The following is a 12,932-nucleotide window of genomic DNA, read 5'->3' as shown; positions in this document are numbered from 1 at the left end:
TACACCACATAGGAGAGCTGACAGATCCTCTATATACTACACCACACAGAAGAGCTGACAGATCCTCTAAATACTACACCACACAGGAGAGCTGACAGATCCTCTATATACTACACCACACAGAAGAGCTGACAGATCCTCTAAATACTACACCACACAGGAGAACTGACAGATCCTCTATGTACTACACCACACAGGAGAGCTGACAGATCCTATATAACACTATATAAATTCTAATGCCCCCCAGAGCTCCAGTATATACAGTGTAATTTGCCATCAGCTCCCATATGCACAATTTAATGCCATCACAGTTTCCTATACACAGTATGATGGCCCTGCAGCTCCCGTACAAACAGTATGATGTCCCCCACTATTCCCATGTACACAATATGATGAGGGCACAGCTCTCTTATACACAGTATGACGGGCCTACAGCTCCCTTACACACATTATGATGAGTCCACAGTTCCCCTGTACACAGTATGATGGGCCCGCAGCTCCCCTATAGACAGTATGATGGGCCCGCAGCTCCCTTATACACAGTATGATGGGCCTGCAGCTCCCTTATACACAGTATGATGGGCCCGCAGCGCAGCTCCCTTATACACAGTATGATGGCCCGCGGCTCCATTATACACAGTATCATGGCCCGCAGCTCCCTTACACACAGTATGATGGGCCTGGAGCTCCCTTATACACAGTATGATGAGCCCACTTCTCCCTTATGCACAGTATGATGGCCCTGCAGCTCCCGTACAAACAGTATGATGTCCCCCACAGTTCCCCTGTACACAATATGATGAGGCCATAACTCCCTTATACACAGTATGATGTGTGCACAGCTCTGCTCCATTATACACAGTACGATGGGCCCACACCTCCCTTATACACAATATGATGGCCCACAGCTCCCTTATACACAGTGTGATTGGCCCACAGCTCCCTTATACACAGTTTGATTGGCCCGCAGTTCCCCTATGCACAGTATGATGGGCCCGCAGCTCCCTTATACACAGTATGATGGGCCCGCAGCTCCCTTATACACAGTATGATGGGCTCGCAGCTCCCTTATACACTGTATGATGGGCCTGCAGCTCCCGTATACACAGTATGATGGGCCTGCAGCTCCCTTATACACAGTATGATGGGCCCGCAGCTCCCTTATACACAGTATGATGGCCAGCAGCTCCCTTATAGACAGTATGATGGGCCCACAGCTCCCTTATACACAGTATGACGGGCCCGCAGCTCCCTTATACACAGTATGACGGGCCCGCAGGTCCCTTATACACAGTATGATGGCCCGCAGCTCCCTTATACACTGTATGATGGGCCCGCAGCTCCCTTATACACAGTATGATGGGCCCACAGCTCCCTTATACACAGCACGATGGTCCACAGCTCCCCTATACACAGTATGATGACCCCACAGCTCCCTTATACACAGTATGATGAGCCCGCAGCTCCCTTATACACAGTATGATGGTCCACAGCTCCCCTTTACACAGTATGATGGGCCCACAGCTTCCTTATACACAGTATGATGGCCCGCAGCTCCCTTATACACAGTATGATGGCCCGCAGCTCCCTTATATACAGTATGATGGTCCACAGCTTCCCTATACACAGTATGATGGGCCCATAGCTCCTCTATACACAGTTCGAAGGACCCATAGCTCCCTTATACACAGTATGATGGTCTGCAGCTCCCGTATACACAGTATGATGGACCCACAGGTCCCTTATACACAGTATCATGGCCCGCAGCTCCCTTATACACAGTATGATGGGCCCGCAGCTCCCTTATACACAGTATGATGGCCCGCAGCTCCCTTATACACAGTATGATGGCTTACAGCTCCGTTATACACAGTATGATGGGCCCACAGCTCCCCTATAAACATTATGATGGGCCCACAGCTCCCTTATACACAGTATGATGGCCTGCAGCTCCCTTATACACAGTATGATGGGCCCATAGCTCCTCTATACACAGTACGAAGGACCCACAGCTCCCCTATGCACAGTATGATGGACCTGCAGCTCCCTTATACACAGTATGATGGGCCCACAGCTCCCTTAAACACTGTATGATGGGCCTGCAGCTCCCGTATACACAGTATGATGGCCCACGGCTCCCTTATACACAGTATCATGGCCCGCAGCTCCCTCATACACAGTATGATGGGCCCGCAGCTCCCTTATACACAGTATGATGGCCTGCAGCTCCCTTATACACAGTATGATGGCCCGCAGCTCCCTTATAGACAGTATGATGGGCCCACAGCTCCCTTATACACAGTATGATGGGCCCACAGCTCCCTTATACACAGTATGACGGGCCCGCAGCTCCCTTATACACAGTATGATGGCCCGCAGCTCCCTTATACACAATATGATGGGCCCGCAGCTCCCTTATACACAGTATGATGGGCCCACAGCTCCCTTATACACAGTATGATGGTCCACAGCTCCCCTATACACAGTATGATGAGCCCACAGCTCCCTTACACACAGTATGATGAGCCCGCAGCTCCCTTATACACAGTATGATGGGCCCACAGCTCCCATATACACAGTATGATGAGCCTGCAGCTCCCTTAAACACAGTATGATGAGCCCGCAGCTTCCTTATACACAGTGTGATGGGGCCACAGCTCCCTTATACACAGTTTGAGGGGCCCGCAGCTTTCTTATACACAGTATGATGGACCCGCAGCTCCCGTATACACAGTATGATGGGCCCGCACCTCCCTTATACACAGTATGATGGCCTGCAGTTCCCTTATATACAGTATGATGGTCCACAGCTCCCCTTTACACAGTATGATGGGCCCACAGCTTCCTTATACACAGTATGATGGCCCGCAGCTCCCTTATACACAGTATGATGGCCCGCAGCTCCCTTATATACAGTATGATGGTCCACAGCTCCCCTATACACAGTATGATGGGCCCATAGCTCCTCTATACACAGTATGAAGGACCCATAGCTCCCTTATACACAGTATGATGGACCCACAGCTCCCTTATACACAGTATGGTGGCCCGCAGCTCCCTTATACACAGTATGATGGGCCCGCAGCTTCCTTACACACAGTATGATGGGCCCACAGCTCCTTTATACACAGTAGGATGGCCTGCAGCTCCCTTATACTCAGTATGATGGGCCCACAGCTCCCCTATACACAGTATGATGGGCCCACAGCTCCCTTACACACAGTATGATGGGCCCACAGCTCCCTTATACACAGTATGATGGGCCCACAGATCCCTTATACACAGTATGATGGCTGTTATGAACAGGTGATTCAGAACCACAATGGACCTAGTGGTTAAGAGCACACAAAATGACCTGATAGTTACTAACATAGGACGAGCTCTGAGACGTGGGAACTCTGCTGACCGCAATCCCTAATCCTATCATACCACACTAGAGGTAGCCGTGGATTGCGCCTAACGCTCCCTATGCAACTCGGCACAGCCTGAGAAACTAACTAGCCCTGAAGATAGAAAAATAAGCCTACCTTGCCTCAGAGAAATTTCCAAAAGGAAAAGGCAGCCCCCCACATATAATGACTGTGAGTTAAGATGAAAATATAAACACAGAGATGAAATAGATTTTAGCAAAGTGAGGCCCGACTTACTGAATAGACCGAGGATAGGAAAGATAGCTTTGCGGTCAGCACAAAAACCTACAAACAACCACGCAGAGGGGCAAAAAGACCCTCCGCACCGACTAACTGTACGGAGGTGCTCCCTCTGCGTCTCAGAGCTTTCAGCAAGCAAGAAAAACCAATATAGCAAGCTGGACAGAAAATATAGCAAACAAAAGTAACACAAGCAAAACTTAGCTTATGCAGGGCAGACAGGCCACAAGAACGATCCAGGAGAGAGCAAGACCAATACTCACAACCACCAGAGGAAGCCCATGGACAGAACCAGCCGAAGTACCATTGAAGACCACAGGAGGGAGCTTGACCACAGAATTCACAACAGTACCCCCCCCTTGAGGAGGGGTCACTGAACCCTCACCAGAGCCCCCAGGCCGACCAGGATGAGCCAAATGAAAGGCACGAACCAGATCGGCAGCATGAACACCAGAGGCAAAGACCCAGGAATTATCTTCCTGACCATAATCCTTCCACTTAACCAGGTACTGGAGTTTCCGTCTCGAAATACGAGAATCCAAAATCTTCTCCACTATATACTCCAACTCCCCCTCAACCAAAACCGGGGCAGGAGGATCAACGGATGGAACCACAGGTGCCACGTATCTCCGCAACAATGACCTATGGAATACGTTATGGATGGAAAAAGAAGCTGGAAGGGTCAAACGAAAAGACACAGGATTAAGAACCTCAGAAATCCTATACAGACCAATGAAACAAGGCTTAAACTTAGGAGAGGAAACTTTCATAGGAATATAACGAGATGACAACCAAACCAAATCCCCAACACGAAGTCGGGGACCCACACAGCGCCTGCAGTTAGCGAAACGTTGAGCCTTCTCCTGAGACAATGTCAAATTGTCCACCACATGAGTCCAAATCTGCTGCAACCTATCCACCACAGTATCCACACCAGGACAGTCAGAAAACTCAACCTGCCCTGAAGAGAAACGAGGATGGAAACCAGAATTGCAGAAAAACGGCGAAACCAAAGTAGCCGAGCTGGCCCGATTATTAAGGGCGAACTCAGCTAAAGGCAAAAAGGACACCCAATCATCCTGATCGGCAGAAACAAAACATCTCAGATATGTTTCCAAGGTCTGATTGGTTCGTTCAGTCTGGCCATTTGTCTGAGGATGGAAAGCCGAGGAAAAAGACAAATCAATGCCCATCCTAGCACAAAAGGCTCGCCAAAACCTCGAAACAAACTGGGAACCTCTGTCAGAAACGATGTTCTCCGGAATGCCATGTAAACGAACCACATGCTGGAAGAACAATGGCACCAAATCAGAGGAGGAAGGCAATTTAGACAAGGGTACCAAATGGACCATCTTAGAGAAGCGATCACAAACAACCCAAATGACCAACATTTTTTGAGAGACGGGGAGATCTGAAATAAAATCCATAGAGATATGTGTCCATGGCCTCTTCGGGACTGGCAAGGGCAAAAGCAACCCACTGGCACGAGAACAGCAGGGCTTAGCCCGAGCACAAATCCCACAGGACTGCACAAATGAACGCACATCCCGTGACAGAGACGGCCACCAAAAGGATCTAGCCACCAAATCTCTGGTACCAAAGATTCCAGGATGACAGGCCAACACCGAACAATGAACCTCAGAGATAACTCTACTCGTCCATTTATCAGGGACAAACAGTTTCTCCGCTGGGCAATGGTCAGGTCTATTAGCCTGAAATTTTTGCAGCACCCGCCGCAAATCAGGGGAGATGGCAGACAAAATTACCCCCTCTTTGAGAATACCCGCCGGCTCAGACAAACCCGGAGAGTCGGGCACAAAACTCCTAGACAGGGCATCCGCCTTCACATTTTTAGAGCCCGGAAGGTACGAAACCACAAAGTCAAAACGGGAGAAAAACAGCGACCAACAAGCCTGTCTAGGATTCAACCATTTGGCAGACTCGAGATAAGTCAAGTTCTTGTGATCAGTCAAGACCACCACGCGATGCTTAGCTCCCTCAAGCCAATGACGCCACTCCTCGAATGCCCACTTCATGGCCAGCAACTCTCGATTGCCAACATCATAATTACGCTCAGCAGGCGAAAACTTCCTGGAAAAGAAGGCGCATGGTTTCATCACCGAGCCATCAGAACTTCTTTGCGACAAAACAGCCCCTGCTCCAATCTCAGAAGCATCAACCTCGACCTGGAACGGGAGCGAAACATCTGGTTGGCACAACACAGGGGCAGAAGAAAAACGACGCTTCAACTCTTTAAAAGCTTCCACAGCAGCAGAAGACCAATTGACCACATCAGCACCCTTCTTGGTTAAATCAGTCAACGGTTTAGCAATACTAGAAAAATAATTGATGAAGCGACGATAAAAATTAGCAAAGCCCAGGAACTTTTGCAGACTCTTCAGAGATGTCGGCTGAGTCCAATCATAAATGGCCTGAACTTTAACAGGGTCCATCTCGATAGTAGAAGGGGAAAAAATGAAACCCAAAAATGAAACCTTCTGAACACCAAAGAGACACTTTGACCCCTTCACAACCAAAGAATTCGCACGCAGGACCTGGAACACCATTCTGACCTGCTTCACGTGAGACTCCCAATCATCCGAGAAGACCAAAATATCATCCAAGTATACAATCAGGAATTTATCCAGGTACTCTCGGAAGATGTCATGCATAAAGGACTGAAACACTGATGGACAATTAGAAAGCCCGAATGGCATAACCAGGTACTCAAAATGGCCCTCGGGCGTATTAAATGCTGTTTTCCATTCATCGCCCTGTTTAATACGCACAAGATTATACGCACCAGGAAGATCTATCTTGGTGAACCAACTAGCCCCCTTAATCCGAGCAAACAAATCAGACAGCAGTGGCAAGGGGTACTGAAATTTGACCGTGATTTTATTTAGAAGGCGGTAGTCAATACAAGGTCTCAGCGAACCATCCTACTTGGCCACAAAAAAGAACCCTGCTCCCAATGGCGACGACGACGGGCGAATATGACCCTTCTCCAAGGATTCCTTTACGTAACTCCACATAGTGGCGTGCTCAGGCACAGACAAATTAAACAGTGGACCTTTAGGAAACTTACTACCAGGAATCAAATCGATAGCACAATCACAATCCCTATGCGGAGGTAGGGCACTGGACTTGGGCTCATCAAATACATCCCGGTAATCAGACAAGAACTCTGGGACCTCAGAAGGGGTGGATGATGAGATAGACAGAAATGGAACATCACCATGTACCCCCTGACAACTCCAGCTGGACACAGACATTGATTTCCAATCCAATACTGGGTTATGGACTTGTAGCCATGGCAACCCCAACACGACCACATCATGCAGATTATGCAACACCAAAAAGCGAATATCCTCCTGATGCGCAGGAGCCATGCACATGGTCAGCTGGGTCCAGTACTGAGGCTTATTCTTGGCCAAAGGCGTAGCATCAATTCCTCTCAATGGAATAGGATACTGCAAGGGCTCCAAGAAAAACCCACAGCGCCTAGCATACTCCAAGTCCATCAAATTCAGGGCAGCGCCTGAATCCACAAATGCCATGACAGAATAGGATGACAAAGAGCAGATCAAAGTAACGGACAAAAGAAATTTCGACTGTACCGTACCAATGGTGGCAGACCTAGCGAACCGCTTAGTGCGCTTAGGACAATCGGAGATAGCATGAGTGGAATCACCACAGTAAAAACACAGCCCACTCTGACGTCTGTGTTCTTGCCGTTCAGCTCTGGTCAAAGTCCTATTGCACTGCATAGGCTCAGGTCCATGCTCAGATAATACCGCCAAATGGTGCACAGTTTTACGCTCACGCAAGCGTCGACCGATCTGAATGGCCAAAGACATAGACTCATTCAGACCAGCAGGCATAGGAAATCCCACCATGACATCCTTCAGGGCTTCAGAGAGACCTTTTCTGAAAATTGCTGCCAGCGCACATTCATTCCATTGAGTGAGCACAGACCACTTCCTAAACTTCTGACAATATATCTCTACCTCATCCTGACCCTGACACAGAGCCAGCAAATTTTTCTCTGCCTGATCCACTGAATTAGGTTCATCATACAGCAATCCGAGCGCCAGAAAAAACGCATCAATATTACATAATGCAGGATCTCCTGGCGCAAGGGTCGCCACGTAATAAAGAAATAATGATCTTAACTTGTTGAACTGGGTCACCAGAGGAGCGGGGTTTCAAAGCCAGAAACAGTTTACAATTATTCTTAAAGCTCAGAAACTTAGCTCTATCTCCAGAAAACAAATCAGGAATAGGAATTCTTGGTTCTAACATAGAATTCTGAACCACAAAGTCTTGAATATTTTGTACTCTTGCAGTGAGATGATCCACACAAGAAGACAGATCTTTAATGTCCATCACTACACCTGTGTCCTGAACCACCCAAATGTCTAGGGGAAAAGAAAGACAAAACACAGTACAGAGAAAAAAAAAATGGTCTCAGAACTTCTCTTTTCCCTCTATTGAGAAGCATTAGTACTTTGGGCCTCCAGTACTGTTATGAACAGGTGATTCAGAACCACAATGGACCTAGTGGTTAAGAGCACACAAAGTGACCTGATAGTTACTAACATAGGACGAGCTCTGAGACATGGGAACTCTGCTGACCGCAATCCCTAATCCTATCATACCACACTAGAGGTAGCCGTGGATTGCGCCTAACGCTCCCTATGCAACTCGGCACAGCCTGAGAAACTAACTAGCCCTGAAGATAGAAAAATAAGCCTACCTTGCCTCAGAGAAATTTCCAAAAGGAAAAGGCAGCCCCCCACATATAATGACTGTGAGTTAAGATGAAAATACAAACACAGAGATGAAATAGATTTTAGCAAATTGAGGCCCGACTTACTGAATAGACCGAGGATAGGAAAGATAGCTTTGCGGTCAGCACAAAAACCTACAAACAACCACGCAGAGGGGGCAAAAAGACCCTCCGCACCGACTAACGGTACGGAGGTGCTCCCTCTGCGTCTCAGAGCTTCCAGCAAGCAAGAAAAACCAATATAGCAAGCTGGACAGAAAATATAGCAAACAAAAGTAACACAAGCAAAACTTAGCTTATGCAGGGCAGACAGGCCACAAGAACGATCCAGGAGAGAGCAAGACCAATACTGGAACATTGACTGGAGGCCAGGAACAAAGAACTAGGTGGAGTTAAATAGAGCAGCACCTAACGACTTAACCTCGTCACCTGAGGAAGGAAACTCAGAAGCCGCAGCCCCACTCACATCCACCAGAGGAAGCTCATAGACAGAACCAGCCGAAGTACCACTCATGACCACAGGAGGGAGCTTGACCACAGAATTCACAACAGATGGCCTGCAGCTCCCTTATACACAGTATGATGGGCCTGCAGCTCCCTTATACACAGTATGATGGGCCCGCAGCTCCCTTATACACAGTATGATGGGCCTGCAGCTCCCTTATACACAGTATGATGGGCCCGCAGCTCCCTTACACACAGTATGATGGGCCCACAGCTCTCTTATACACAGTATGATGGCCCACAGCTCCCTTATACACAGTATGATAGCCTGCAGCTCCCTTATACACAGTATGATGGGCCCGGAGCTTCCTTATACACAGTTTGATTGGCCTGCGGCTCCCTGTTATGATTTGGCAGTCTGCAGTCACATAAAGTGACTGCAGACATTTATTCCAAGCCTTTATTAATTTTATAGTAATACATTGCTTATTTTTAAATTATTAAAGCACCACTCCAGCACATTTTTTTTCACCATTGGAGTGGTGCTTTAAGCACAAGTCCCCTGCCCCTGTCACATACTCATCCTCCGGCATAATCACCATTTTGTGGCACTGCTCCAGTGGAGTGGTGCTTTAAATGTGATGCAGCTCATGGTTACTGTATGGGGCTTCTTATACTAATACTCGTAAAATACATAGCTGGTAAATATAAAAAGCTCTCTACATACCCATCTCCAGCCTCCCCAGACAGCAACTATTGCATATAATGGAGTGAATATAATCTCATAACAAAAGAGTATAATAATCAGGCCCCCAGTGCCATGTCCCCCCACCTCTAACTCAGCCCCCACAATACCCCCATCGTCTCACATTCACCCCCTCAGAGCCTTGTCCCCCTCCCCTACCTTCAACTCCCACAATACCCCCATGGTTTCATATTCACTCCCCAGTCCCTGTCCCCCTCACCTGCCTAGAGCCACCACGATACCCCCATTATCTCACATTCACCCCCCAGTGCTCTGTCCTCCCCTCACCCACTTCAGCCCCCACAAAACCCACATGGTCTCACACTCATGCCCCAGTGCCCCTTCCCACCTTAGGCCCCACAATACCCCAATGGTCTCACATCCACCCAACAGTGACCATGACATACCTGAACTTAGTAAACCTAATAAATTCCATCCCCATTTACCGATAAAGTTTGCAAGCAGCGAGGAAGGACCAGGAAGTGGCTAAGTGAAATGCAAGGTGGGCACTAGGATCCAGCGTGCCTGAGCCAATCCTAGCATGCAGAGAGTGAAAAAACGGCAGCCTGGGAGAAGCACCATCATCAGGTCCGACAGCCCCGTACAGAGCAGGAGGGAGACTCTGCAACTGGCCACTCTGCTACCAGGAGCAGGTATTGTGCTGCTCTCCTACTCCTGTGCTGTGTTCTGCCTCATCACAGAAGTAGCAGTGGCTCCAAGTGGGCCCCTTCGTGCGACTGGGCTCAGGGCTCGTGGTAAAATAGCTGCTAGGAATTCACTGCTAAGGACAGGCAACAAGCAGAAGAGACTTGTTTGGGCTAAAGAACACAAGGAATGGACATTAGACCAGTGGAAATCTTTGCTTTGGTCTGATGAGTCCAAATTTGAGATGTTTGGTTCCAACCACTGTGCCTTTGTGCGACGCAGAAAAGGTGAACGGATGGACTCTACATGCCTGGTTCCCACCGTGAAGCATGGAGGAGGAGGTGTGATGGTGTGGGGGGGGGGGCTTTGCTGGTGACACTGTTGGGTATTTATTCAAAATTGAAGGCATACTGAACCAGCATGGCTACCACAGCATCTTGCAGCGGCATGCTATTCCATCCGGTTTGCGTTTAGTTGGACCATCATTTATTTTTCAACAGGACAATGACCCCAAACACACCTCCAGGCTGTGCAAGGGCTATTTGACCAAAAAGGAGAGTGATGGGTGCTACGCCAGATGACCTGGCCTCCACAGTCACCAGACCTGAACCCAATCGAGATGGTTTGGGGTGAGCTGGACCGCAGAGTGAAGGCAAAAGGGCCAACAAGAGCTCAGCATCTCTGGGAACGCCTTCAACATTGTTGGAAGACCATTCCCAGTGACTACCTCTTGAAGCTCATCAAGAGAATGCCAAGAGTGTGCAAAGCAGTCATCAAAGCAAAAGGTGGCTACTTTGAAGAACCTAGAATATAATACATATTTTCAGTTGTTTCACACTTTTTTGTTAAGTATATAATTCCACATGTGTTCATTCATAGTTTTGATGCCTTCAGTGTGAATGTACAATTTTCATAGTCGTGAAAATACAGAAAAATCTTTAAATGAGAAGGTGTGTCCAAACTTTTGGTCTGTACTGTATACTGGTGGCTGACGGTTGTAGAAGTGTAAGAAGTAAAATGTTCGGGTAGCGCTGTGGATCTATATATTAAATTGTTTTGGCAAAACTCCTGAGATATGTGTTTACTTTCGGCTGTGGCTTTCGTTTCCCATCAGACTCCTATTGTTGTACAAACGAAACTTTTCTTTAGTCATTTTGTGCAAACACTTTTCTTAACTCTTCTTTCTTGACTATGATACAAATGCAACACAAAGAAGATTTTTTTTTTAGAGAATTGAAAGTCATCTTGATCCATTTACCGCAAACATGATTCTTAGCTTCTTGGCTACAATACAAATTCACTTGGCCACAGAATAAAGCTAAAGGGCAAACATACATTCCTGGCACCAAGCATCCAGAAAACATACATACCTCCCTCTCCTGAATAGAGAAGACCAAACATATGAAAAAGAAAATCACACAATGACAAATTATACTTTATTATTAGGATATAAACATAAAAAAAACCTTTTACGCCGTGTTCAACAAAAGACGAAGTAGTTGCGAAACGCGCGTCGGGGCGGCAGGCCAGAGGGACATAACTACTGATTTCATATGTAAGTATCGGTCTACTGTTTACATATTGCCACATGTTTACTCATATACTAATTATGCACCATTTGTGCTTTATTTGATTACCGCCTTGGACACCTATTTGTTTCTGCAGTTCAACACCTTACATATAATTGAATTTCCCAGTTGGGGATTATATGGTGTTTACGCTAAAGGTACCTTCACATTAAGCGACGCTGCAGCGATACCGACAACGATCCGGATCGCTGCAGCGTCGCTGTTTGGTCGCTGGAGAGCTGTCACACAGACCGCTCTCCAGCGGCCAACGATGTCGGTAACCAGGGTAAACATCGGGTAACTAAGCGCAGGGCCGCGCTTAGTAACCCGATGTTTACCCTGGTTACCATCCTAAAAGTAAAAAAAAACAAACACTACATACTTACCTACAGCCGTCTGTCCTCCAGCACTGTGCTCTGCACTCCTCCTGTACTGTCTGTGTGAGCACAGCGGCCGGAAAGCAGAGCGGTGACGTCACCGCTCTGCTTTCCGGCTGACCGACGCTCACAGCCAGTACAGGAGGAGTGCAGAGCACAGCGCCGGGGGACAGACAGCGGTAGGTAAGTATGTACTGTTTGCTTTTTTTTACTTTTAGGATGGTAACCAGGGTAAACATCGGGTTACTAAGCGCGGCCCTGCGCTTAGTTACCCGATGTTTACCCTGGTTACCAGTGAAGACATCGCTGGATTGGTGTCACACACGCCGATCCAGCGATGTCAGCAGGAGTCCAGCGACGAAATAAAGTTCTGGACTTTATTCAGCGACCAACGATCTCCCAGCAGGGGCCTGATCGTTGGTCGCTGTCACACATAACGATTTCATTAACGATATCGTTGCTACTAGAGTTGAGCGACCTTGACCTTTTTAGAGTCGAGCCGGGTTTTGCGAAACCCGACTATGTCCAAAGTCGGGTCGAGTGAAATCGGCCGATTATGACGTAAAGTCGGGATCGACCGAAACACGAAACCCAATGCAAGTCAATGGGGCAGCATAGTCGGCAGTGAGTGGGGGCCAGGAAAACACCTAGAGTGCCCATTTTAATGTCAAAACCATCCATTCTTCTTAATGAAGCTTGTCAAGCGTAATT

The sequence above is a fragment of the Ranitomeya imitator genome, chromosome 10 (genome assembly GCF_032444005.1).
Source record: "Ranitomeya imitator isolate aRanImi1 chromosome 10, aRanImi1.pri, whole genome shotgun sequence".
Lineage (NCBI taxonomy): Eukaryota > Metazoa > Chordata > Amphibia > Anura > Dendrobatidae > Ranitomeya > Ranitomeya imitator.
Note: the sequence above shows the minus strand (reverse complement) of the source record.